Here is a 27,350-nt window from a genome sequence, read left to right on the forward strand (position 1 = left end):
CATGGAGTTTAGACAATCACAATCAGCTCAGAACATTGCTGCTCCATGCATTTGAGATTACCAACATAACTAAAAATGCTTTGTGGTTGTCTTTGGCTTTTGTAGCTATTTTAGCCTCAAACATAGCTTTGGTGGATTTTATTAAGCTCCCGAGGTGTTTATTTCAGTGAGAATAGCTCTAACATTTTGGGAATTACTCTTCTTTCTTTTAGACAAAATTATTTTATTATAATGCTTGTTGATATTATGGTTGGACCACAGGGAGTTGACTGCAATTCTTCCTGCAGGGTACAGCTGCAGCTATGCAGCTATTTACATGCTGTTATGGTGTTGAGGGGTACATTTCTGTATATTCAGTGAAGCTAACTGGGTTTGTAAGGGATTTAAAGCTTGACAATTTATCACTTAGGAGTAGGACGTTTGTCAAAGAAATTTCTAAAGATATCTTGGGTGGAAGAGATCTCTGGTTTCAGTTTATTTCAAAGGAGACTTTATGGTCAGACCTAACAACAGATGAAGATACACAAGGGATGGTGTTAGATGTTCCCATATTAGTAAGGACAAGATCCAAGATATTACTCCCCCTAATGGTACTCTGACTAATTGTTCCAGCGCATTTGTATTGACAACGTCTAGCAGTCTCTCTGCTTGTACACAAGTGGTGGTGTAGGTTTTCTATTCTATAGTTGGATAATTTAGGTTGTGGAGAAAATTGGTATTGGTTTTACTACTGAGTGATTCTAGTTCCTGTAGATAGGAGTTGTGGCTTTCTATTTTCATAGAGATGGTTCTATTGGTAGCTAATATATGGTGCAGAATGTTTCGAGTGCATTATTATCTTCTGCATAATATTCTTGGTATTCTAACAAGGCCCCAAAATTGGAGACAAAAATGTTTTTAATTTGCAGATCCTGGTTGCTGTAATTTTTAAACAAACAATAGTTATATTCTGTTTAAGGAAGATGGTGAATGGTTCTCTTCTGGGACTACATGGATTGTCTCATTTCCTATATTATGCTCCAATTGCTATATCCATTTTAGCAAGAAAGGACAATATCAGCTGTGTCCTCTAATGGGATTCCAGGATTTCTTTTTCCACCTATCAATATAGAGAGGAGAATGTATTCTGGATTCTCATTGTGATGCTCAGCTAGGTTACAATATTAGCCAGTTGACATTCTCACAGGCGCATTTAATCCCATCCAAGGCCTACATCACAAGTGTACGCTGACAGACCAATCAGAGCTATGGGCATTATTGACCAATGAGGCTACAGTATTCTCAGATTTGACTTATCACATATGGCTTGTAACCTACTTTGATAGCACTCATTAATTAGAAAATACTGAGAAACTGATCCACCCAAGTTAAAAGTGAACTCATCTTTCTGGTCATATTGGGATTTCCTTTTTGGAAAACAAGATTGTACATGGCTACTGAGCATCCAAGTGCTCCAGATTATATGGAACACTCCGCATTTAATGACGAGTGAAGCCACTGTTCTGCTGTTCTGCATTGAACAGCTGTGGCTCCGCTACAAGTATTCTGATTGGTTTGTGTACCACAATTGCTGCCAATCGGCATTGCGGTATACAAACCAATGCATAGCTCTGCTGCCCTTCTGCATTACACAGCGTTGGCCCTGCTCCACGGTTTTTGATTGGCTCATAGACCGCATTTACAGCCAATCGTAAACTTGGTCTATGAGCCTATCAAGTAGAGAGTCTCAGGAGGACAGGAGCCAATGAGAGCTCCCAAATACAGGCCAATCATGTTCTGGAAAGCCTTTTTGTGCCAAAACAATGGCTTGAAAAAGGCTTCCAGGAATCAGGGAATTTACTTTTTAGGTTTTTATCAACTGGGAAAGAACACCTGGAAGAAGGAAGGATCGGCTGCAGATCTAAAACATCGGGGGACATGGGACTTGGAAGTTGGAAGCTAGCCTGCCTGCCAGGAGAGGAGTCAGTTTGCTGTGTCAGAAGGCTGAGGTTTTATTTTGCTGTCTGTTGCTGGACATCCAGGAGAATCATCATAGTCAGTTTGTGCCATGGTGGATTATTTGTGCTGGAGTCATTGGATTGTATTGAGCTGGTGCTGTGTATATAGGCAGAGATAAGTGTTTTAGCTGTAATGGTTGAAAATATTTCCCTTTAGAAGTGGTATGCCAACACAGATCCTGTTATTCTAGCAACTTTCTAAGTTTAAAACAGCAATATTTAAAGTGTCTGTTTCTGCTGCTTGTCCCCCTAGTATGTCTGAAAGTAATTGCCTTGTTTTTTGGAGAAACTGTATGCCAAGGCAGGTCCTGTTGTTCTAGCAACTTTCTAAGTTTATAAGTACAATATTTAAAGTGTCTCTATGTTTCTGCTGCTTGTACCCCTAGTGCATCTCTGAAAGTAATTGCCTTTCTTTTTTTTTTTGGAGAAACTGTATGCCAAGAGAGGTTCTGTTATTTTAGCAACTTTCTAAGTTTATAAGTACAATATTTAAAGTGTCTCTATTTTTCTGCTGCTTGTCCCTCTATTACATTGGGCTTTGTCCAGATTTCTTGCACTAAGAAGTTGAGAGGTATGTCAGAATGGATGACAAAAGTGAGTTGTTTATAGTAATGAGGCGCTTTAAAGTATCCGGCTTTATTTTCTGGTAGAACTTTAGGGTGTAACTTTACTGTGTTTTCATAATGGCAAGACACTGTACTGCTCAAGGAAAATGCGTAAGTGACTGTATTGCACTGCTGGTTGACAACATGTTGGAAAATGGCAATTTTTGTCATTTAAGTCCTGCAATGACTTCTGTTAACTTAATCATGATGTGTTGACAGTAGTTTGTCCATTATAAAGTTTTCTCCTTTTTCTGAAAGAGGTGCTATAACATGGTAGGAACTGTGAATTTGAGCTAGGCTGTTCAATAGTATATTGGCAGACTAGAACAGCATTAATGTCCATGCATTTAAGTGTCTATCCCTGATTATTTGGGGATTTGTTGAGTTGGGCACTAAACAGGAATTAAAATTGTACCCTTGTTTCAAAGCTTTGATTAGTATTCTCTGTTGTTTCAGTTTTCAGTAATTTGTCTCTCCTTGCACCTAATTATTTCTAGGTATGTCCCAGATTCGTTGAGCTGTGCTGGTGTCTGAAATGTCATGCATGTCACTTGACTACAAAGTTGTAAACTTCAGAAAATGTTTTAATTTGCATTCTCTTGTCAATGCCTCAGGTGTATAGCAATATTGTCAGGTCTGGTTTTGCCCCACATTCTGCTCTGGTTTCTTTACTCAGTGGCATTTTTCCAGTAGTGTTTCCACAACTGGAATCTAAGCACATGCATGCCATAATCACTGCAGCCTTTGTATACTTCGGAACACATTTTTTTGCCATTAGTGTGCTATTTGGATTTCAAGGTAGGGTATTAGGATTTACAAATGATGGGATATGTTTGTATGCTTCTACTTAGTGTGTTTTATTTTTCAGGGTTAAAGATGTCAGATCTTGCATTCTTTGGTCTTAAAATGTTCCAAGGTATGACGTCTTATATGGCACATTCTTGTAAAAGTACAGAGGGCCCTGGTTTTAAGTACCTTTTTAGGCACCTTTGCCAGGCCCAGAGCTGGCTGTAGGACAGGGGTAGAACACATCTAAAGTGGTGAATGTAAAATGCAAGTAGTACTGTCATGATGTGTGTTGAAAGTGCATTTGTTAAGCTGATGTGTTTATCCTTGGCATGGATTTTGAGATATAATCAAGGGTGTTTTGAGAGTACTGAATATCATGAAAGTCACTCTTCCCTTCTGTAACACTGGTTAGGTGGGCAAGTGAGCACCAGAGGACTGAAAGTGTCATAGTCAAAGCAAGGAAGTGAATAATCTAATCATGCAGGCCTTTATAGTAAACAAAAGGAGCAGAGATGAGCAAGAGAAGATGGTGCAAAGTCATGAAACTTCTAGTGATGTGGGTAGTTTATGGCCCTGTTGTCTCATATCTTTGCTTTTGAGAGTTTCTAATTTTCCTTTCTGCACTGTAGCCCCATTTGTTTGTCATTGTTTAACACCACTGTTTTACAATTCTGCTAGGTACAAACTGCCCAGATTACAATGAGGACAGGGATGTAAGTACAGATAGTAACCCAAAGAAGAGAACATACACACTTTTTCAGCCAAGATGGGCAAGTGCCTTTGACTGGCTTTCTATGAGTAGGCGGGGAGTGAAATATGCCTTCTGCAAGACTTGTAACATGGATTTCATAATCCATCACGGGACCCGACATGATCTGTAATGACATGCCAACAGTGAGAAACACAGGCAGAATTGCAAGCATGCAGCTGGAAGATCTATGGTGGATTTCTTTGGACCTCAGAGCTTAGCAAGTACAAAGGTGGTTGAGGCAGAGGTTGGTTTTGTGTCTCTCCTTGCTAAACACAACTTATCATTTGCAGCAGGAGAACACATCCTGAAATTTATAAAATGTGGAGAGGCTCAAGATGTTCTCCGTAAAATGACATGTGGAGCAGCGAAGGCATCTTGCATTGCACGGGATGTTCTGGGGCCTCATTACCAGAATGATGCTGCAGCAGCCTGCCAGAAATCACCATTCTGTGTGTATATGGACCAAAGCACATGGGAGATGACAAAGTGTTAGTGATCCTTGTTGGTTACCTTGATGAAAAGGAAAGCAAAAATGTGATAAGGTTCCTTCATATGCCAGAATGTGTGTCAGGAACTGGAAAAGCAATGTTTGATGCATTAATGTCCAATCTGAGAAAATTTAACATTCCAGTTCCCAACACTGTGGGCTTTTCTTCAGACAATGCTGCCTCGGTGATTGGAAAACACAATTCTGTGCTGTCTCGTTTAAAGGAGGTGAAGCCCACAATTATTAACATGGGGTGTCTCTGCCACTTGGCAGATCTCTGCAGTAAGGCTGCTGTAAAAGCACTACATTCATCAGTTGAAGAACTTATATCACGTGTACTGCCATTTCAGTTCCAGTGCACAAAAATAACAAAAACTGCAAGAACTTGCTTTGTTCACAGATACTGACCCCCTCAAAATCATTAGACATGCACCTACTAGATGTCTCAGTCTTGGTAAGGTAATTAACAGAACCCTGGACATGTGGCCAGCTCTAAATTCATATTTTCTGTCTGCAGAGCCAAGGTCTGCTAAGACTGACTATTTCTAAAATCCTGCAGAGTCATGAAGTGCATATGATTTTTATGTTTCTTAAGTATGCACTGGAACCCTTATTGAAGTTTAACATCCAGCTTCAGAGCCGAGAAAGTCAGCTTCTGACACTGCATGCCACTGTGCATAAACTCCTGCAGCAGTATGCTGGCAGACTCCTCAGACCTGCTGCTCCTGTCAGACTAATCAAACACAGTGATGTGTCAGTGTTGACTGACAGTAGCTGTGTTCTGCCAAATAGTGAGCTTCGTATTGGCTATGAAGTCAAGCAGTACATGAACAGCCACGAGGAGGATATTGCCGGCACAGTCATTGAATTCAACTTTTATAAAAAAGTTACAGCTTTTTATGCTGCAGTGCTGCAGAAAATGCTGAAAAAGTTTCCCATGCAGGATCACTTACTGAAAGATGTTGCATTACTTATTAACCTGGCCAAAAAATTGGACATTTCTTCGGGACTTGTTAGGGATGTTGGTTTCCGTCTGGGTGTGTGTGAAAATGATGTTGAGGCTAAACAATTAATTGATGAGTTTACCCAATATCAGATCGAGGACATGGGGAATCTGACAGCCCCAGTAGATGGGCCCCACTCATGTGCGTCGAAGTACTTGGGCACACCTTCTGAGGGACCTTTGCACTGAAGGGAAACTGACGCTCTTTAAGCAGCTGATGATGAGTCTACTTAGCTTGCCACACTCAAATGCACAAGCTGAAAGAGCATTTAGCATGGTGCGGAAAGTGGAAACTGAACTGTGTCAGTCTCTGAGTGTAAAAACATTGAACTCTTTGTTGGCAGTTAAAGAGAATAAAGAACTGGACTGCTGTGATGTTAAGCTGCCAAAACATGTTTTAGAGGCTGCCAAGAAAGCCACAGCAGCATACAATAAGTCTACATCTGACATATGACAGGATGCTGTTTAACTTGGTCTAACTAAAATCATTTGTCTGACCTGTAATATGGCTGAAAAAAATGTAGTGAGTGTGATTTTTATTTTTATAAAGTGCTGTTTCAATTGCTTATGGTATAGCTATGGTATTGCAGTTAATAAAATAAAGGTTTTGGATCTGAGAAGTGTGTCTTATTGAATTTTACAGATGTTCTACCATGCTCCATGTCAATGGCACGTTTTGTGCAGTGCTAAAATAGGGTGTTCCACATTTTGACCATTTGTCACACATTGTTAGGGCCTGTGTTCCACATTGGCCTCTTAAGAGGTTGAGACCTATGCATGGCTAATATGATTTGGAGCACTCACAGCCACTCTAACATCAGGATCATAATATAAGAGAGTTGTTTACCACACTTGTGATAGTTTAACTGTCTATCAATGGGCCCTAGGGCCAAAACATTCCCAAGTGCCAATTCTAAATTTTATATTACTCTGTACTTGTTTCAGCACAGACCTTCCACACTCGTGGTGTACACCACCTTCATTCACTGCAAACACCATTGCTGTTGATAAACCAAAATTTATAAAAGTGAAATATTTTGTTGTTAATTTATATGTGATGAAGTTTAGAGTAAGCAACAAATACAAGCACATCTGAATAATGAATACATTTGTTTTTGCTCAACTGTGCAATAGGAGGAACAAATTATGTGAAATTAAGGAATTTAACTCAATTTAAGAGATATCAGTTCATTTTAATAGATTTTAGTTAAGTATTACAACAAGCCAAATAATGGCAACTAATAAAGGGCAGGTTGTAAGGGAGAGATTGCAACTGTGATTGGAGGAAATATACTAAAAAGGTGGCAGGTTATTAAAAGAACTAATACCATTTAATTAATTTACTGTAATCAATCTACTGTGGCATCAGATCCAGGTTCTACGTATTTTAAAGACTGTAAATCAACAGACAGATTACATGACTTAAGGGTAATTTTGAAAGCTGTACGTAATCAATCAAGTGTTTTGAATCCATATGCACAATAATTTTGTGTTTTCCCAAAGGTGTGTAAATCCCTTACAAATTTGCTGTACTGACCAGAGGTTTCCTAACAGAACCTATGTAGAACCTATATCAGACATTTTAGGAACATACCTTTAACCTTCATTAAGCCATGTTAAAACCAAACCACAGAATTGTTAAATGGTGGCTTATACTAAAATTCCTCATGATTTGGGAATTGAAGCAATTTAATACTGATTATATATCAGTTATTTATATACCTTTTAATTCAATGATTTCATTACATTGCTCATTTACAGTTGAATAGTACAGCTATAAGAGCATCTTTCCCCCCCACTTACCCAGATCTGTTTTGCAAATAGGGGTACACTCAGTACCGAGTCTTGTGGTAACCACTGGTAACTTGTTTGTTTTCAGAAGTAGCACCTGAAACACTCAACACATGGGTTCTGTCAGACAAACATTTAGTCATTAACTGCACAACATAAGTATCTATATTCATATGTACAAGTTTGTTAATAATGTCTGCATACGGAATAGTGTCAAAGGCCTTGTCTAGGTCTGGATGCCCTGTGTAACTACTATCTACTGCTTCAGTGACTAAGTCAAATAATTTAATATGGTTATAAAGACAGGACTTTCCTTTAACAAAGCTAAATTCATGAGAGTCCAGGGTCAATAGACTTTCGATGTTTAGAGTAATGAGGCCTCAGATAATCCATTCTATAGATTTACATAGGAGATTAGTGAGACTAATGGCTTTATAGTTACCAGGGTCTGTTGATCGGCCACTCTTGTCTAATGGGATTGCACTGGATGTTTTTCAGGCCCCAGGAATGTGACTATTTGACAGACCTAGACTAAACAAGTTAAGTATGGTTTCAGACAGGCCATATTTGGCACTGATAATCAGACAACTTATGCTAATGCTAGGAGCTTTTCTCTCATTCATCCACTGAAAACAGATAAAATTGTCCAGTTGGACATTCCCAGTAAATAAATGCTAATAAATAATTAATAAATAAACCTGGTATGTTATCTGAACCCATGGATGAAGTGTTCTTAGCTTCTGAGAAAGCAGGCAGGACTTGTTCCATAATAATTAAAGAGGGTAGGGTGCTGTGACTAGGGAATCTGTAGAACAATGAAAAGTGGGGATGGAGTAAAATTTGCACTAGCTATATTAGCTAGGATATTAGCTTTTTCTTTTAGTTCTGAAAATGTTTGGGTGTTAGTTCTTAACTTACTCACATAGAAAAAAAGATTTGTAATAATTTTTTTTGGTGTTAGTGGTTATTTTAAGCTCATATTCAACTTTAAGCTTCTCAATAGTGCCCTTAATCTCTAGTAGTTTTCTTAGGTGTGCTCATATTATCAGTAGCCTGAGACTTCTGATATGCATTAACCAATTTCTCTCTCTTGTTATATAATTTATTTTTATGGCATTTAAAAGTAGTGGGTTTGTTTTTAAATGTCTCAAGTATACTTGGTACTGATAGGGACTGTCTTATCAATACAGCTATTTACGTTTGAGTAGAAGCCAGGTAGCAGCTTTATAACTAGGATCCATTGGAGGATTACAGCAGAATTTATTTAGCTCATCACGTAAATTGACGTTTGCTTTTGAGAAGTCCTGAAACACAAAGATGTTTGCAAGGGAAGTAGCAACAGCTTTAAAGAAAAAGAACATTGATTTATGGTTTGATTAAGCAAAGGACAATGATACATTTGGAATTGTACATAATGTAACCCTAGTAGGATGTCTAATTAACTGAATAAAGGCATTAGCATTTAAAATGTCAAGGAAAGGCTGAGCATGACTAATGGCACTGTAGGTCAGCCATTTTATTGACTGTTAGCCAATACCCTCCAGTAGAAAGGTGTTATGTTTGATGGGAATTTCAGATTAGGCATTAAGGTAACTATCAAGCTCTGAAGGGGACATAGATGCTGTTTTTCCAGCCATGAAGTAGTAATTAATGTTGGTTATAGTAATTTGGACATCTGAGATTTCAAATTTGATGACCATTGGAATCTGTTGTGAGGTAAATGACATATGCTCTACTCCTTCATGATTGCCAGTAAGTCTGAAGACATGATAAGCATTAAACCTAGGAATAAAAGGAGTGCTTTCACTGCTTTGAAACCCTGTCTCTTGTAAAATCATATATATTAATGTGTTTGAAATGTAGTACAGCCTCTCAAAATCAGATATTTAATTTTCTTTAGTCTTCTGGCATTGAATAAAGCTACTTTAATATGTTCCAAATTAGATTTTACTAAGTTGGACTATCCAGCAGAAGGACTTTGCCTAAAAATGGCACTATGAGAGCAGCAAAAGCTTTAGACAGAAACTGAAAGCCTTGTAAAGAGTGGTGCAGGCCATTCCAAGCTAAAAAGGAAGGCTTGCCAGCCACTTTGTCTCAAGCTGACACTTCCCCCTTGAATGACATCAGCTACATAACCAATTATATTGTCTTTGAATCTCAACATCATTTTGAGTGATGGCAAAATGCCACTCAAGATCAATAGCTTTCCTGACATGGACACACTGATAGCAAGCTCAGCAATATCCTTCTGCATGTCCTTCCAGGTAGTGAGCCTAAGGTCCTTCACCCCAACATGGCCAACTATAAGGCTGTAATCATATTTGGCAGGATGGAGAGTTCTAAAAGTATTTGTTACATTGTCGGGCTCAAGAAAGAGAGCTGTTACCCTATTCTTATCCAGCCTTGTGAGAGTGGTATCTGTATGCCTGAAAATGGAGTCACCAATTACTAAAACACTCCTGTGTAGTTGCAGTCTCAGTGGGACTTAAGGACATGGAGTCTTCATCTTTATAGGTTCATAATTATATACAAGGTAATTAACCTCTAGGAACTTTATAAGCCTAGCCATGCAAACCAATCCAACTCTGTCCATTTGTTTTGTGTGCATTTATTATAAGGAGGTATTTTAGTTAGGAGGTTTCTAGAGGTTTTGTGGTGGGGGGGGTGTAATGTTAGAGAGAGGCAGACAGTAATGCCCAAACTAGCACAGACATGGGGGCTAGACTGGGGGTGAATTTCTGATTTCCCAAGTTAAGTTTAAATATTGTTGGGGGTGGACTCTGTTTCACATGGATGGGGAGCCTGCTCCAGAGCATGGGGATCCTCTGAGACACACATCTGTCTCACCAATGTCTTAGTTATGTTACAAGCAAAATTTAAATCTTTGTATATAGTGGTTGTGACACTGTACATTTTGCAAATGTGCTGAAGGTCCATCAAAGCTGGATCCAAGGATGCTCTGTATGCTAGGCATAGATCACCTCTCAGTAACCTGTAGTAGACAGAGTACAGAGATAGGGCTTTAAGGTAATTCATATAGGATAATGCATTATGCCCTGGATTTCTCAGGGTAAGGAACCTTTGTGGGTGTTCCAGTTTTTGCATGTGTGATCAGGTACATGCCAAATGAAGCATTACACTCAAGGATGTGTCTGATAAAGGACAAATAAAGTGGCATTATGACTTACTTGGATGTGAAAACCATGCCCTGACTTATACATTTGGCAAAATAAAATGACTTTTTTTCTGTCTTAGACACATGTTGGTCATAGGCCAAATTACTGCCTACATATGTACCCAGATCTCTGACTTCTGGGTTAACTCTTAGGGGTGTCTTATTGATGGAGTAATTAGCCTGGCTGGCAGCTTTCCCAAAAGGCACTGTAATGCATTTCTTAACACTGAGTTTTATTCCATGACTTTGGCACCAGTCATTTTTCTGTACTAGATTCTCTTGTAAGATGTTTGTGTCATGAGGGGAATCTATGATAGCTCCCAGTTTGCAGTCATCTGTGAACTTGCTCAGCCAAAGTCCCTTGACATTACCATTTACCTCCAAGAAGTAGGTGCCAGACAGGAGCAGTCCCAGCATGCAGTCTTTAGATACCTCCTGGTGACCAGTCTCTTATTAGATGTGGTATCACCAATACTGATTTCCTGGTCCTGTCTGTGAGCCAGGTGGCAATTCAGTGAGTTATGTAGAGGGTTTAGTGAGCTTGTCTCCTATAGCAGAGTGAGGTATTGTATTGAATGTCTTAGCCAGGTCCAGGTAGGTAGTATGCACCATTTTCCCTTCATCTATTGGTTTGCTGACCTTCTCAATGAAGTCCACCAGATTTAGTAGGCATGATCTTATCTTGACAAAGTCAAACTGGGTTGAGTCTAGTGTCTGAAGGATGCTTATGTCTTTGTTGATCATTTCCATGGTAATTTGTTCCATGACTTTGCATATTAGACTAGTCAGACTAATAGATCTGTGGTTTCTGGGGTCAGCTGAAGGTCCACCCTTATGAAGTGGGATATCTATTTAATCCCCCATTCTCGTGATATAAAGCCTGTTTTTGAAGGTATAGTTTAAAAGTGACTCAAGTGGTCCTGATAGGTTATGTTTCCAAATATTTATAAGGCATCCCAGGATATTCTCAGGTCCCATTAAGGATGTGTTTTTTGGCCTTTGCAAGTACTGCCAGGACCTGCTCCCTGTTAATAGTTGGGAGGGGGTGAAATTTAAGCTGAATTTGTTAGTCAGCAAATTTACTATACCACTTAGCTCAGTGAAGGTGGCACCACTGACGACCAGTTTGGCACGCTAATGTGTGCTGCCTTTGAGGTTGTGGATATAGCCATAGAAGGCCTTGTGCTTGTCTTTACCCTGTGAGGTCATCTTGACCTCATATTTTGCCTTGTTAGACTTAAACTAAACAGAAAACTAAGAGAACTATTTAGAGAGCTCCTATCATTATGGGAAATGCTCTTCCTAATTTTAGCAAATACTTTTTTTCCTTTTGTTATATACCCTGTTCAGGTTAGGATTCCACCAGTGTGGCTTGTTTTTAGGGTTTGTTTTGGGCTTACTTTTAGTAGGTATAGCAGCCTCTATACAGACATTTATATGGTTGTACAGGATCTCTGTGAACAATACCGCATAGACTGTAATGAACTCAGGGTTGTGAGGGGTACTGGATTTTGATAAACTATTGCTAAATAGGGTGTAGTTTGTTTTTAAATAGTTCCTAACTGTTACTGGGTTTGCTGGGGGATACAGAGTTGATTTTTATTTTAAAGGAAACAAACCAGTGATTACCTGACACTGGGGGAAGGGGGTGCAGCACTCTCTCATCCATATTGGTGAATACCAGGTTCAGTATGGTTGAACCTTACTGGTGTGAACAGGAGTCTTTGTGCCTGTGAGTATGAGGCAGTGTATATTTCCCCGTCTATAGAGAGGTATTTAAAGTAACTCATGAATACGATAATTAATTTAGTGGTGAGTGTCTCCAGTAGGTCTAGGTATGAGCTATAGTTCTCTAGGGATATTAAAGTTGACCTACAGCTTGCTAGGACATGTTACGGAACTTTGTCTATGGTGATTTGCACATAGATAAATTCCAGGGTATTGTCCTGTTTAAGCAATGTAGAGTTATGCTTGTTGTGAATATAGATTGAGATTCTTCCACCGTTTGTCTCTACCTGTGCAGCTAAATGTGTAGAAGGCACTGAAGCCTTACATTGGAAGGCTACTTTCTGTGGATTTAAACCATGTCTTAGTAACAGCATAATATCTATATTCTCCAGAGTAAGGAGAGCTTGTAGGGTATGGAGTTTCTTGTTTAGGCTCCTAGCACTGAGCAGTAATAGCTTTGTCTGTTTAGGTATTATCTGCTATGTTGGCATGTTTATCAATTTGACATTGCCTAAAAAGGTTCTAATGGGGTGGATAAGGTTTTTGCCAGTATCCAAAAGCCCAGGGCAGACAGGTGCAGAACATCACTTCCAAAGCAACATGGCCTGTTAACCATGTCCTCCCATGCATACAAATATTGACCCATCTTGGAGAAAGACACCAGAAACTAAGCCAAGTATTTGAAGACAATCATCGTTTGTTCATATTCTGGCTTCATCCTTGGTGAAAGTAGAACGCAGCTTAATGCAAGGCACATATCTGCCAGACACATTCATATAGATCAACAATGTTTCTCTTTATATAGTCCAGGAAAGTACATCTGAGGAAATTGACTCCCACATGGACTATGATAGAATCATACTGGTAACTGTGGTTTAGTGACTTCACTGCATGAGTAACTTGGCAGATCCTGTCACCAGATAGGCAACTAACTTATCTTCTCCTTGGTCAGTCTGGTCAGTGGAGCATCTGTGCATCATATAATGGAATCCTCTATGACAAGAGTCCTAGGTAATGTGTTGGCTTGCCTTGTGGGCTTTGTTCTTGGGGCTCCACTGGGTGAAAGAATATGTGTGGTGTTTCATGTTGCTTTTGGCAAGTGCTTTAGATATTGATGAGGATGGGAATTGCTGTTTTAGGCTTATGAGTTCTTTGAGGTTTGGGAAGATTTCTTTACTGCTTCAGTATAGCTTAGCCTGTGTGTGGTGGATTTAGTGTGTCTTCTTGACAACCATGTTTGTATGTGAGACTTTTGCTTCTATGAAATGGTGTATGCGCATCTCATGCATACTGTGTTTGTTGAAACAATTGCCCATATCTATCAAGCTGGCTATGTAAACATTGGAAATTGCATATCCATGTTGTCCAGACCTGTATTGGGTGGGCTACTGTAGGTCAGGGACTGGGTTATACAGAGGTCTCCTTGGGTAGTCTCTGGGTTTTGGCACCACTGGGTTAGACTGTGCTAAGATTTGATAGTAGTTCTGTTTAATGAGCAAATTAGCTGCTTTAAGTTTATCTCTGCACAATGGCTTTGTTTTAGTCACACTAAGTTATAGGTTTCAGTTCTAATGGAAGATTAACAGACAACATTTACTTTCTGGGTATTTGTGTCTATACAGGGCACTGTTAACCTCTTGATGTAACAACAGTAAGAAAGGTTACTTGCAAATGTAGTGCTACAACAAAACTTAAACTATCTTGACAAGGCAATTTTAAGTATTAGGAATATTTAGAATCATTTAAAAGCAAAGATCAACAAATAAAGCAGTAGCACTCTAAATAGTGAACTGAAGTGCAACAGTAAATCTTTTGTCTACCAAGATAGGAGAGGGATTAACATTAGCCCCCCTCAGAGTGTGGCCTGGATACTAAGCAGATGGGAACTCTGGGAAAATGAACAGGAGACAATTTGTAGTGAGGGAGGTTTACTCAAGTATCCAATCAGCTCGCTCCCTTAAACCAAAGTGCCACTCACTTGAGACACACCAACCCATCGGTTTGCAGGTAATGTTTCTAATAAAACCACACTCACATTGTGTGGATTTTTTTCAGTAAATACCAGTTCAAATAAATAAATAGAATTTTGTAAGATTAAACACTTATATTTTACGTGCTTTTGTTATTGCCTATATGCACTGAAACTTCATCAGAAATAAAAGATACTGAAAACAACATTTCCTTAAGTACAAAAAAATCCCAGGAAGTAATGAAATACAAATATTCTCCTAAAGTAGCATCAAATGTAAAAAATATATACCTGCATATAAAATTACATAATTCACATACCGATGGTACAAAAATAGAAGAATAACACCAAATAAAATTGATGATATTTAGGCATACCAACCCATTGCCATCTTATCTCCTCTATCCAAACTATTAGGAAAATGTGTACATAAACAACTGCTTGACCACATTATCCACAACAAATTACTTACACCCACCAAACACGATTTCAGGCCAGCACATAGTACAACTGCACTAATCTCCTTCATGGATACAATGAACAAAGGAAGAGACTCTGTCCAAGTAACCTCAGTAATACTTCTTGATCTTTCTAAGGCCTTTGATGCAGTCTCACACTCCAAACTCTTACAGCAGTTTTCTTCTCTAGGTCTTTCTCCACCCTCTCTATGGTTGTTTACCAGCTATTTACCCAACAGACAACAATGTGGAAAATGACATGGCTGTCTCTTGCAATATCTAACTAACAAAACAGGTGTGCCACAAGGGTCCATTCTCAGACCCCTCCTCTTCAATACCTTCATAAATAACCTTCACACTGCCTCCCATCAAAGCTCCTTAATCCAATACACCAATTTGGCTACACTCATCTGCTCCTCTAATAACATAGCACACCTTAGGCAAATAACCCAAACTGCCTCCTCCTCCTCCATTGAATCTTAAATCAGCAGTGCATGGCTATTGCTCATCTCCAATAAAAAAAAACTCCGCCTCTTCACACCTTACGCACTCTCAACTGACTAAGATATATTTGCTAAATAATATAAAAATAGAAGTGGTTTCACATGCCAAATTATTAGGTGTAACAACAGACAATAAACTTACCTTTATCTACAAATACAAAATGCTGTAAAGCAAACACACTACAAACTAGGGATCCTCTATCGGCATACAAACTTTATGGATACAGCCACCAAAACAACACTGGTCACAACCTACCTGTTCCCTCTCTACTCTATGGTATCCCCATTCTAACCAATCTTCAGAATACACTAAAAACTAAGCTCAAATCGTACAACAATAAAATCTATAAATTTGTCATAGACGCATCTTATTGCAAACACCACTGCACTACTCTTACTGCACTTAACTGGCCCAAATTCCCACATCATCTAAACTATCTTCAACAAACGATCACTCACAAAATTGTATATAAACCTGAAAACTGTCCTGCCTTAAATTCAGTTCAATTCTCCAAAGCTACATACCTACCAGGGCTCTCTGTTCTGAAGCTAAGCAATGACTAACGCTATACAGACCAATCAAAAAAGCTGGACAATGTCTATATTCCTACACTGTTGCTAAGCTATGGAATACCTTACCTATGGATATCAGAACTATATCAAAACTCAAGAAATTTAAGATGACACTAAAAAATTTCCTTCTCAAGTCACTTATCTGCCCTTGTTCCAAAACAAGCTAGTTCCCACCTCCACTTCCCCTTACATCCCCCCACCTTTCACCTTTGCTACTTCAACTACCCTTCACACACTCTCTCCCCTCAAGCCTCTATTCACACACTTTTATTTCAACTTTAATACCGTTCTCTGTTAATACTCCCCTTCTCCCCCTTCATATACAAACCCTCTATACTCCCCCTGTCTTCCTTCCTTAACCTCCTCCCTTCTACTTATCAGTCCTCATTTTGACCAACTCTCACCCCCCCTCACTTCACTACAAATACCCTTTCCAATTTCCACTCCCATTTGTCAGCTTCATCTATCCTTACACTTAGCATCTTTGGCTAATATCAACCTTCCTCAGCAAATAAGCTCCCTGTTGTACTATACCTCTCGAATAATCTTCCTACTTTCTAATTCATTTACCATCCTTTGTTAAAATCCCAAATCTCACTCTTTTATTTTTTTTTTCCTTCTCTTCTTATTATTACCTAAGCTATCACTAACTCTACCCTTTTCTTTCTCCCATTAGAAATTCTTATATGTAAATATCCCATTATTTCATTTATATACCCTTACCAACTGTACAGTTTCTGTTTAATATTAAAACTCTTAATTTGTAACTCCATCATGGTATAACTATGCCTCTCATGAAAAATACTTTATCTGCCATATCCCATTGAACTTTCTCTGCAAAATGCATTTCAGCAACTACAATTGTCAGTGCTCTTTGTATAACACCTGCATGCTTGATTTGCTTGTAAAGTCTCTCTTGCATAAATGTTGGTATATGGCTTTTTGTTTCTCCTGTATACTTGCGTTTTGTTAATAGTTAGTGGGAGAATGGTTAATATTCTCTGTAAAATCCCTACATGTTAGTTATGCTTGTAATGCTTTCTATGTATAAATGTACGTATGCATCTTTATTTCCAGTTTTACCTGTACACTGGCATTTTGTTTTGATCTTGTTGTTAATTTTATGCTAAATATCATTTTTTCAAATCTTTTTTAGTTATATTTTTATATTGCTATATTTTATTTTTTATAGTGGAGCATTTCTCCCCCGGGCCTCTGCTAAAAATGGGTTTCTGACCCAGATGGATTTTCCCTGTTACCAAATGTCAAATAAATAAATAAATCAACAGGTAGTACTGTAGTATTATTTAGTTATAGGCAGTAATCAACTATGCAACAGCAACAAGAAGCAACAGTGTAGGTCTCTTCTTACACTTGACAAGAGCATTTTAAAGTGTCCGTAATACCTTTCTGCTCAACAAACTACACAAACTCAATCTCCGCTTAAATACTATCCAGTGCTTTAAATGTTATCTGGAAAACAAAATGTCCAGGTATACAACAATACTGTGTCTGACAGAGGTATACTTAATATTGAAGTACTTCAGGGATCAGTTCTACACCCCTTATTTTTCTTCTTTTATAAATGAGTTACCTAATAACCTACCACATAGCAACATGACTGTATGCAGATGATGTGCTAATTTTATTGGCAAATAAAACCCTTTGTTGGCTTCACATATTACAAAGCAATTTCACTAATTACTGTAATTGACTAAGTGATTAGGAATTAAGCTCAAAAACAAAAAAAATCCAGCATTATGCTATTTGCTAAAACTAGCCACGACCACCCCCACCTCCACCCTGGCAATTGTAAGGGACACCTCAAATAATCCAAAACCTAGGAAGCTTCTCCCTGCTTTGTCGGTCACAAGATATACAGAGAACAGAATAAAAAGTAAAGTGAAACTTTGCTAAAAAATCTCATACTTATTGTCCCAACCACAATGCAGTGTACATTCAGAAATGTCCTTATCCCCACAACTGATATGCCTACCTTTATTAAGAATTCACTAACACCCAATCTATTAATTTTTTTTATTTATTTTTTTTTTGCATTTATGGTGCAGTGGCGCAGCAGTAGCATTGTTGCCTCAATGCAAGAGGTTCCCCGGTTCAATTTTTAGCTGGAATGCCTTCTGTGCAGAGTCTGCATGTCCTCCCTACATTCCTGTGGATTTCCTCCGGGTGCTCCAGTTTCCTCCCACGTTACAAAGACATGCATCTGGAGTGTTTCTCCCTGGGTCTCTGCTGAAAATTGGCTTCATTCCATGGCGGACTTTCCTGGTAAACAAATGTTAAATAAATTATACTCCAGAAGTATGCCCACCACTGTGATCGCTTAAACAAATTTCATTGGTTACCAGTTACTAGCCAAGCTGCTAAGTTGTTCAAAATAATCATGCTGGGTCAATACCTCCCAAATAAAATCAATCTCGCAGATAAACAACCCACTATGCACAAAGAGGAAGACATCAGGATGATGTCAATACTTAGATGAGACCCTGTTTTGGCATTATCATGGGAAAAGAGCCTTTACTAAGCTAGGCTAGTGACATGGGAAGTCAGCAAAATACCCAGATAAGTACATTCGTAAACACTGGACAGCTTCATGGCTAAAATGAAGAACATTTATTAGAATAAAATGCCTGTAATCACTTTGTTGTCAACGAATACATTGCTGTAGGCTTGGAGACATACTGTAACTGGAAATATACTATATATCTGTTGTAAAACCTCACTAGGTTGACACACCACAATGTTGACAGCAACAAAGTTGAGTGCAAAAGGTCAACATATAAAAGAGGTTGACTTCTTCTATATTGACAATCCATGGGTGAGGGAAGATTCTCTTTCTGCACGGATTGTGCAATCTCAGAATTAGTATATATAATTAGCAGGGGGTGTAGGGGGACAGCAATGATGTTACTTTGTTTTTTGTCAATGGCATGTGGTGAAGATTTTACTTGCACGTGCATAGTTTGGTGTTGGTGTTTCAGATGTCTACCTTTTGCAGTCGACTTTCTTGGTGCTAAAACTGTGTTGTGTCAGACAAAGTGAGGTATACCCATAAATCACTCTGATAAGCCAACACCGTCTTGTAAATTCTATAAATATTGTACATACTTCCACAGTGCTTGAAATATTGTTGATTCATACTAACTATTTTCTCTTTTGCTTTATATATATATATATATATATATATATATATATATATATATATATATATATATATAGTGCTGGGATAGCGTTGTCGCCTCACAGTAAGACGTTGTCCTGTACGATTCTCTGCTAGAGCGTCTTCTGTTTCTGTGTGGAGGCATACGTGAATGGAGCGTGCTTTTGTTGAAGGTTGTGCGTCAGGGCTGGTAACCCAGTACGTAAAAATCCACCACCAAACATTAGCGGACTGGAGTTCCGCTGTGGCGACCCCTAACCGGGAAAAGCTGAAAGACCCAAACATATATATATATATATATATATATATATATATATATATATATGGTTTACCATCATAATGTCGGCAGGCACATTGTCAAAACAACTTCTGCAAACTCCGAACTGCGACTCCTCAAAACTGCTAACGCCGATATTCTGAATCACAAAATCTCACCCCCTTTTTGACCCATGGTAGCATTTGTTTCAGGTATGAAGAGGTCGGAAATGTCAACATTCACTGTTTTGTTTGACTTTCTGACATGTCACTGGTACAGAATTCGTGGAAATGGTTCGACCATGTGCATGCCCCCTGAGATGTGCCTGCTGACATTATACTATTAAACTATATATATATATATATATATATATATATATATATATATATATATATATTTCTGTCCAGTATAAATGGGGAAACAACTAATTGATTTGACTGTACAAGCCATGGGGAGACTTGATTTGCATAAAAAGTCAACATGGAACTTGAAGAGGGAAGATGTGATGAAAAAGAAAAATAAGTTAAAATTTTACAACAGTCTGGTAATTTTAACAGAGTGGCAAGTCTTACAGCCATAATATCTTGCAGCCTTAGAAGACAAATTTAAGATATTTTGTAAGCAATCCCAGGTGTGGGATTCTTTTTTTCTGAAGACTTGCCCGTGTTAGGTTTCCTGTAAAAAGAATAGATGAGACATATAAAATAACAGAAACATTGTTTCAATGCATCCTTTATCACAGTTGAAAGACGTAGCATGATATGTTTTTAGAAAGTGACAGTGTAAAAATGCTGTGGGGAATTTTAGAAAAGCAGTGTAACATAAAAGGGCATATGGAGATGAATGATAAAGAATTCAATCTCAATGTTAAAGAAAATGCACATATTTTAAATAAAAGTATTGAAGTAATTATCATGTGCATCATTCTGGGAATGCAGCGAGTAAGAAGTACTACATTATCATATATTAATAAATGGTATGTAATGTTATATGAAATGGAACAAAAAGGTATGATAAATATTGGGCATAATACGGGAAGGGGACCATGTGTATTTTGTGATGCGACTTTGTTTTTACTTTTGTAGTCGCTGCAATACAAATCCTACTCTTTTCTCTTTTCTGTAAGTTGGTGCCAAATTATTTGAATACGTGACACCCACATAAACCGAAGGTAAGTACGAAAGCCTCATTACCTGTTCTGTATAGTTCTAAAGCATGGCTAATATATTAAGTATAAAGATCAAATAAGACTGGAAAAAAGGATTCAAATTCTAAATAAGAATGCAAACACACATGGTATCTTGAGCAGAGAATGACTTTGGTTGGGATATTGGTTAAACATTATTGATAAGGTTTCTGCCATACAAAAGCTACTTGCCTGTGTGCATCCTTCTCCAGCAACGTTTAGACATAACTTAGCAAGGATTCTTACACATTCCATGCACTTCTACTAATTTCTAATAAACTGTTTTGCACAGGTCCAGAAGTAAGCTGAAAAAGATTAAAATTGGTATGCTGTGAGACAGTTTAAGTGGTTCGGCAGGTGCATACTCACCCTTGCTATCAGAAAGTCATGTGTCTTACCACCATACCTGCTTGGATTCATGGTTTAAAACTAACAGTGGAGTGCAGCATTATGGGTAGAAATGCAGCATTATGGGTGGTAGTTCTGAAGTCTTTAATATGTTACCCAATGACAGTATTTCAATTCTTTTTCTCATTGAGTTATTGGTAACATAGATGGGTGCACAAAATTTTATGGCTTTTTTTTTTTTTGGAATAGTTTGGGGAATTTACTGGATGCCCTTGACAAGTCATCCATAGTAAAGTAAGCCTGTACTGGTGATAAAGAAAGATAAAAAACAAACTACAGTCCAAATGACCAAAATTCAAATTTCAGCTCAGGAGCTCAACAGCCCAAGCAGATGGTGTGGGCATGCACATTCCGGTGTGAGAAAATGGAGAGGTGTGCACACATGGGGTGCACACACTTATTTTGATTTCCCTGGTGGACATCTCCTGGTACCATCTGAAAGTGGGCAGAGTATCCTTATGATATCAGTCCCTTGTTGAAGCAAGAAAGAGTTCAACACTGATTAACATTGCACCTTCAGGTTGTTACTGGTCTGGGACAGGAGAAAAAGGAAAACAGCATTATGAAGCTACTCCAGGATGCCTTGACCTCTTTGCCTGTCTGAATATGGTTAGAGCAAGTTCAGGGAAGCTTGAAGGTTTGAAACACAAAGTTGAGGAGAGGCACTAAGGCTAGCTGATCATCAGCTGCACAGGAGCCCATAAAAGGCGGACGTAAAATAAAGTGAACACTATCGCAGGTGTTCACTAAAACAGACCACATATTCTGATTAACACAGAATACAAAGAGTAAATTAAGTGAATATATTTTACATTTTCAAGGCTAAATGACATCTTCTAGATGAGATTTCTAAATTCAATGCAACAGGTTCTTTTCAGCATCTGACATTAGTAATATTTATATGTATGTATGTGCAATGATCATTTTATTTGTTCTTATATTTTTGATGATCCAATATGGGCTTTTAATTTCCTTCTTCCCATGTAGTGTTTCTGGTTCCATGAACTTTCAACATCTCCCTAACAGTCACTTCTGCAATAATGGGTAAACAACCACAACTAGACCATAGAAAGAACAGGAGAGTTAGTGCAGACTGTAGAGGATTGTTTTGCATAACCACTTCACTGTTCACTCCTTCCTTGCCAAAAGTCTAACACCAGAGCTACCTCATTATGGCTTACAACTTGACCATTAACTGGCAATGGTCCCGCAGGTCCCATTCTCTTTGCATTTTCCCTCAAATAGATGGAATAGCAGGAAAACAGCAAAACTACCTACTCAGTCACTAGCAGAACAGCACATCTATTTGTCACTACAATCATTCTTAAACTGCTGTGTTAGCACTATGCCCGTGTATATCACACTAAAAAACAATACTCATTATGACTCTCAGCAACACTATAAACAGAAATTTTTGTCTCTTTACTGCAGCGAGATTGGCTGATTTGGTTGATGTGTTCCTGACCTCAGCTAGCCTGTCATCTTGCTGATGTCAAAGCAATTAAAGATCAGTGGGAAGTGTAAAACAATACTACATCTCATAGGTGTCATTTTTCTAAACAGCAAATACAGCGAAATGTTACCACACTGCCAATTTATTTTTTTTTTCAATTTATTCTTTATTTATTACAGATTTCCTTTGATGACCCTTTCAGTACAATTCGGAATTTATATGAGCTGCCTTATGAGCAAGACTGCAGCTTTTATGTGACAACAAATGGACAGTAATATGTTGAAAGAGATTAATTGATTATTTTACGATGCAGAACTTTGACCCCCGGGAACTGGATCAGTATCACCTCAGGTCTGCCTACTACAAATGCAATACAGAAGCATTTTATTTATTTGTTTATTTATTATTCTTACTGTTTTATTTACTATTATTGTATGTTCTTGGTGCAGCTTAATACTTTTACATGAAGTGTTGTGCATAGGTTTACTCACTGTTACAAGAAATGGGTTTCCCGTTTCCTCTGTGGTCTTTCAGATAATTACTTCTAGATAGTTTATAAAGTGGGAAAAATTGTAATATATGCCAAATACATTAACAGTGTAGATAAAACAATGATGTGTCTTTGTGTGTGTGTGTGTGTGTGTGTGTGTGTGTGTGTGTGTGTGCGCGCGCGTGTGTGCGTGTGCGCAAAGGGCAGGCAAAACAATCTTGTGATTTTTTTATTTTATTATTCATTTATCTATGTTCATAGTTACATACACATATGCACTTACACATGGAGATTGAGGGGCACTACTACACACACACACACACACACACACACACACACACACACGCACACACACACACACACACACACACACACACACACACACACACACACACACTATGCTGGAAATTGTACAGCAGTCTCAGTTTTGGAATTCTAACATAATGTCTGAATATTTGAAAGTTACTGTGTCTCAGATATAAGGATAACATAGGAGCATAAAGATGCCATTTGGCAAATTTCCCTGCATGGAGGTGTCACTACAAAATCCCACAATGAACAATAACATTATTTGGATGCTATTATGGGTGTAGGTTTCAGAATTTTGGAATTCCAAATGTTATCATTCTGAGATTCATTTCCATGTCTGTCTCTGTCCATCCATTTATCCATCCATGCAATAGTTTTGGACTTGACCAGACTTTGAATTTTCAGAAAGTCTTCTTTTGCAGTATAAACCATTAGTTTAGCAAGATACCAAACTATGACCAAACAGGAGATGAGGACCATTGCCCTAAGTTTAGTTAGGCTTCTAACACATGTATCGGCATTCCTCTTACAGATCGTTATTACTCCGTCTTCTGTAATAATTTCACACGACTATGGAAAATAGTAAACACTGTTCTTATTTCTAAAGCCAGTAGTCAGAATAAACGTGATTTATTACTACCAATTATCCCTTTATCTCTGCTAGCAAAGTTACTGGGGAAAAAATCCATGTAGTTGAAGTACTAGTATTGAAAACTACTTCTTAATTTTATAAGAGGCATGGTTTTAGGAAAGATCACAGCACTGTTACTACATTGTGTGTGTTTACTAACAGCTAATGTCAGGTGCTGGAATCTGGATATTGTTCATGCAAAGCTAGATTCATGGTCAAATGTGGCCCTGGGTAGTGACCCATTACTGGGCTCTCTCTCTCTCTTGCCAGTTAACATAAACACTGTTCAAACTTTTTAGCATGCATGCTATTTTCTTCTTTACTTTAACAGTTACAAAGATTTGAATTTAATTTGATACTTTTATTTCAAATTTTGTAGCACAAACAGTGATGGCTATTTTCTAAACAAAACTGTCACACACATTGAAAACAGACTTACCATGAGCAACAGTAAACTTCTCTTCCCTGAAAATGCACATTGATTAGAAAATGCCAGTTTGCAATCATCTGTGAACTTTGTCAGCCAAAGTCTTTTGACATTGGTTTCGACATCAGAGAAGTAGATGCTAAAGAGGAGTGGACCCAGCCCAGTGGCCTGGTGGACTCCACTGGTGACCGGCCTCTTTATGGAAGTGGCCTAATTGATTCTAACCTTCTGGGTCCTATCACTGAGCCAGCTACCTATCCAACATCTTATAAAGGAGTTTATACCTAGTTCCTTAAGTCTGATGACAATGTCTGAGTGAAGTACTATATCAAATGCTTTAGCCAGATTTAGGTAAGCAGTATGCACCAATTTCCCCTCAACCATTGCCTTGGTAACCTTTTCAAGTAAGTCGACCAGATTCAGTAAGCATAACATTCCTTTGACAGGTCCTGCCTTATGAAGCATGATGACTGTTGCATTCCACCATTCATGTGGCACTAAGCCTATTTTAAGACTACAGTTAAATAATGACTCCAGGGGTCCTGATAATTCATACTTTAAACTATTTAGGAGGCATCCTGGGGTGTTATCAGGCCCACTGAACCATGTTGTTGGTTTTAGTGAGTATGGCCAGTATATGCTCCCTAGTTATAGCTGGAGGGGTTATATTTGAGGGTAATTTTGAGAGGACGGTTGAGGGTGAGAGGGGTACAGTTGGAAGTGAATTTGTTTACCAACAGGTTTGCTTTATCACCAGGCTCAGTGAATGTGTCACCATTAAACACCAGGTCATTGCTGTGTGCCGCCCTTGAGGTTTCTGACATAGCTGTAGAAGGCCTTATGGTTATCTTTCACCTGGGAGGCTAGCTTAACCTTAAAATTGGCTTTCTTTGACCTAATTAGCCCTCTTAGTGTGACTATTTACTTTTATGAGAGAGTTTATATTTTTATTTATTATTTATTTTATTTACATTTGTTTACTGGGTTATTCTGATTGGGCCAGTAGCCCATTTTCAGTGGAGTCCCGGGGAGAAAAGCTCCAAATAAAACAAGACAGATAAAAAACATAAACTTTACATCAGCAAGACATCAGGAATAATACCATACATAAATTATACATAAAATGTAAACTAGATTAAAAATTGTTATATACTAGGAACGACTTAGAAATGAAATGACAGAAGTCTTGATGACTGAGTAAAACTGAGGCAGTCAGTGAGCATGCATAATGGAAAGAATGTGGACAAAATAGGCATTATAGAAAGTTTAACAGTGAAATATTAAAAATACATGAAGAATTTAGAGAATAATCACAGGAAGCATCAGCTTATGACTTGATGAAAAAAAAATAGCATTCAGCTGTAAAAGGTGAGAGAGTTAAGGACAGAAAAGTGGGAGACATGAGTTATCCGGAGGGGGGGGGGTTACAAAGGCAGAGCCAGTTGCTTTTAAGATATTCTTTTATTTTTGTTTTAAAGGATGAATAGGAGGGGGTGCTTTGTATGCTTAGGGAAAGAGCATTCCAGGACTTGGCTATTTTGTTTGAGTAGAGGGAGTCACCATGGAAGTTATGTGATTGTATTATTCTGAGCAGTGTCCTATTGGAAGAGCTAAGGGACCTGCTGTTTATCTATAGTTGGACTATAATGTTAACAGGTTAGGAAGTTCTAGCCAGTTTAGTTGTCGAAGAGCAAAACAATGATGGGCTTTATGGAGATGACTGATGGCAAACTTTGCGATTTTGTTATAGCAGGATTCTAGGTTTGATGGTTGGCCATGCACAGGTTGGTGAAGATGTGAGAGCAGTAGAGAAGTGCAGAGAGTACCTGAGATCTAGCTGTGGCTAGCCTGGCTTGGGGTTTTAGGTAAGGTTTGGCTCTGTAGAGAGCTCCAAGTTTGGAATAGACTTTTTTGACAGTTAGGGAAATATGTATATCAAATATGAGATGGTCATCTATTGTTATGCCAAGGAGCTTGGCCTGGTTAGTTGGCTCAATTTTGGTACCATTTGCAAATTGAATAGAGAAGGGTAGGGAGCAGAGCTTCATCCTTTTGTTTGTGAAAATCATTAACTTAGTCTTATTTGGGTTTAGAATGGTGGTTTGATAGGAGCATTTTGATTCCCTGGAATGCTTTTTGCATCTTTACTTGTAGTTCTTGTGCGGAAGGAGCAGAGCAGAGGAGGGATATCTGCATATTATATGATTGGTGTAAGTTGCGTTGTTGCATTAAGGTTATTGGTAAATACGAAAAAAAGAAGAGGGTCAAGTATTGAACCTTGGAGTACACCAGTGGACACTGGCAGAAGTGGAGTGATATCATTCTCCCATTCACTAGCCTGTTGATGGTTGTACAGACAACTGAGAGACCATGTCAGGGATGCTGGACTGAGTTGGTGAGAGATGGTGTCAAAGGCTTTTGACATGTCCAGGAAAACTGCAGAGACTAGTTGTCCATTGTTCATAAGGTGATGAATAGTACTGGTGAAGGATAACAAGGCTGCATTTGTACTGTACTGGGGTCTAAAGCCATGCTGGTTATCAGATAGAAGGTTATTATTGGTAAGATGGATGAAGATTTGTAGCTGAATACATTTTTCTAAGCTTTTTGCTATGGGTGGGAGGATGGCTATGTGGCAGTAGTTTGAGATTTCTCTAGAGGGGCCACCCTTGTGGAGGGGGATGATGTGAGGAACTTTCCAGAGGAGAGGCATGTATTGTTCAAAGATAGAATGATTTATTATTATAGAGATAGAATAGGCAATGGAAGGAGATGCTATTTTTAGAAATTCATTTGGTAGTTGATCTTCCACCAGGCAGCAGGGTTTTAGTTTGCTTAGGAGCTTTTTAGTGTAAGACATTTGAATAGGTTTAAAAGAGAAGGAGTTTGAAGTATTAGAGGCAGGAAAGGGGAGTGTGAGAGGTAGTTGCTGGTGGTTGTCAAGGAGGTGGATGATAGAGTTAATGAAGTATGAGTTAAACTGTAAGGCTAAGGATTTGGAGGTATTGGCTGTGGAAGGAGAGGTGGTGGAGGATTTACCAGGGTGTAGGAGGAAGTTGACTGTTTGCCATAATTTTTGTGGGCTGTGTAGGAACTTTTGCTGAGAGGTTTGGAAGTAGGGTTTTTTTATCATTGCTAATTTTTTTCTTAGCTTGAATTCTTAATTGCTGATAAGCGGTGAGC

Source organism: Protopterus annectens, chromosome 6.part0, assembly GCF_019279795.1.
Source record: "Protopterus annectens isolate FY-2018-M chromosome 6.part0, PAN1.0, whole genome shotgun sequence".
Lineage (NCBI taxonomy): Eukaryota > Metazoa > Chordata > Ceratodontiformes > Protopteridae > Protopterus > Protopterus annectens.